This window comes from Arachis hypogaea, chromosome 13 (assembly GCF_003086295.3).
Source record: "Arachis hypogaea cultivar Tifrunner chromosome 13, arahy.Tifrunner.gnm2.J5K5, whole genome shotgun sequence".
Taxonomy (NCBI): Eukaryota; Viridiplantae; Streptophyta; class Magnoliopsida; order Fabales; family Fabaceae; genus Arachis; species Arachis hypogaea.
Window position 1 is genome coordinate 95770088 of NC_092048.1, and position 2959 is coordinate 95773046.

Here is a 2959-nt window from a genome sequence, read left to right on the forward strand (position 1 = left end):
GAAACAGGCTACAACCTGACGTTTAACTCCAAAAAGAGTCTCTACACATGAAAGTTCAATGCTCAGCCCAAGCACACACCAAGTGGGCCTCGAAAGTGGATTTCTGCATCATTTACTTATCTCTGTAAACCCTAGTAACTAGTTTAGTATAAATAGATTTTTTTACTATTGTATTTTAATCTGGGGATCTTTTGTTAATCTTTAGATCATTTTGTACACGTTTAGGGGGCTGGCCATTCAGCCATGCCTGGACCTTGTTCTTATGTATTTTCAACGATAATGTTTCTACACACCATAGATTAAGGTGTGGAGCTCTGCTGTTCCTCATGAATTAATGCAAAGTACTATTATTTTTCTATTCAACTCAAGCCTATTTCTTCTCTAAGATATTCATTCACACACAAGAACATGATGAATGTGATGATTATGTGACGCTCATCACCATTCTCACTTATGAACGCGTGCCTGACAAACATTTCCGTTCTACATGAAAGCAAGCTTGAATGCATATCTCTTAGCCTCCTGATCGTGAGATCAGTGTCTTCGTGGTATAGGCTAGAATTATTGGCGGCCATTCTTGAGATCCGAAAAGTCTAAACCTTGTCTGTGGTATTCCGAGTAGGATCTGGGAAGGGATGGCTGTGACGAGCTTCAAACTCGTGAGTGCTGAGCGTAGTGACAGACGCAAAAGGATTACTGAATCCTATTCCAGTATGATCGAGAACCGACAGATGATTAGCCGTGTAGTGACAGCGCATTTTGGACCATTTTCACTGAGAGGACGGGATGTAGCCATTGACAACGATGATGCCCAACATACAGCTTGCCTTGGAAAGGAGTAGGAAGGATTGGATGAAAGCAATAGGAAAGCAGAGATTCAGAAGGAACTAAGCATCTCCATACGCTTATCTGAAATTCTCACCAATGAATTACATAAGTATCTCTATCTTTATTTTATGTTTTATTTATCTTTTAATTATTAAAACTCTATAACCATTTGAATCTGCCTAACTGAGATTTACAAGGTGACCATAGCTTGCTTCAAGCCGACAATCTCCATGGGATCAACCCTTACTCACGTAAGGTTTTTACTTGGACGACCCAGTGCATTTGCTGGTTAGTTGTGTGAAGTTGTGACAAAGAACTAAGATTATGAACGTGCGTATTAAGTCTTTAACGCCGTTACCAAGGAATGAACAATCACGATTTCGTGCACCAAGTTTTTGGCGCCGTTGCCGGGGATTATTCGAGTTTGGACAACTGACGGTTCATCTTGTTGCTCAGATTAGGTAATTTTATTTTAATTTTAAGCTTTTTATTTCTTATTTTCGAAAAATACAAAAAAAAATTTCTTCTTTTTCGTTCTTCCCAAAATAATTTTCGAAAAAAAAACCAAAAAAATTAATAAAATCATAAAAACCAAAAATTTTGTGTTTCCTGTTTGAGTCTAGTGTCAAATTTTAAGTTTGGTGTCAATCGCATCCTTTTTAATTTTTCTAAAAATTTTCGGAAAATTCATGCTTGTGTTCTTCATGATCTACCCAAGTTGTTCTTGACAAGTCTTCTTGTTTGATCTTCATATTTTCTTGTTTTGTATCTTTTCTTATTTTTCATATGCATTTTCAATTTGTTAGTGTTTAAACATTGAAAATTTCTAAGTTTGGTGTCTTGCATGTATTTCTTTTCTTAAAAATTTTCAAAAACATGTTCTTGATGTTCATCTTGACATTCAAAGTGTTCTTGGTGTTCATCTTGACATTCAAAGTGTTCTTGCATGCATTGTGTGTTTTGATCTTGAATTCTCATGTTTTGAGTCTTTTCATTGTTTTTCTCTTTCATCATTAAAAATTCAAAAATCAAAAAAATATCTTTCCCTTTTTCACTCATAAATTTTCGAAAATTTGAGTTGACTTTTTCAAAACTTTTTAAAATTTAGTTGTTTCTTATGAGTCAAATCAAATTTTCAATTTAAAAATTCTATCTTTTTCAAATCTTTTTCAAAAATCAAATCTTTTTCATCTTTTTTCTTTCATAATTTCGAAATTTTCAAAATTTATTTTCAAAATCTTTTTCTTATTTCTATTTCATATTTTCAAAATTAATGCTAACAATTAATGTGATTGATTCAAAAATTTTAAGTTTGTTACTTGCCTAGTAAGAAGGGTTCAATCTTTAAATTTTAAAATCATATCTTTTTGTTTCTTGTTAGTCAAGTAATCAACTTTAATTTTCAAAATCAAATCTTTTTAAATTTATTTTTCAAATCTTTTTCAAAACAAATTTCAATCACATCTTTTTCAAAATCAATTTCAAAATCTTTTCTAACTTCTTATCTAACTTCTTATCTTTTCAAAATTGATTTTCAAATCTTTTTTTTCAATTAATCTTATCTTGTTTGATTCTTATCTTTTTTAAAACTACCTAACTAATTCTCTCTCTCTAATTTTCGAAAATCACTAACCTCTTTTTCAAAATTCCTTTTTAATTAACTAATTGTTTTAAATTTTAATTTAATTTAATTTCATTTTTCTTCTTAAAATTTTCGAATACTAACCTATAATTAAAATAAAAACAAAAATATTTTCCTTTTAATTTAATTTAAAATTTGAAATTTTCTCTTCTCATTCCTCTATTCTTCTCTTCTTCTACTCACATAAAGGAATCTCTATACTGTGACATAGAGGATTTGATGAGAGAACTTTTGCGTGGTCTAGAAATTGCGGATAAATCCTCGTTGCAAGTATAGTTTCTAAACCTTCAAAAGTCCTTTCATACAAACATTTTGGTTCTCACAAGTAACAAACCCCTTTGAAATTGATAACCAAGTATTCAAACCTCGGGTCGTCTTCTCAAGGAATTGCAGGGAAGTATGTTCTTATTATTGGTTATGAGTTTTATAAATTGGGGGTTTTGGAGCTTGGGCAATGAGCACAGATATATTTAAATGACAAATAAAATA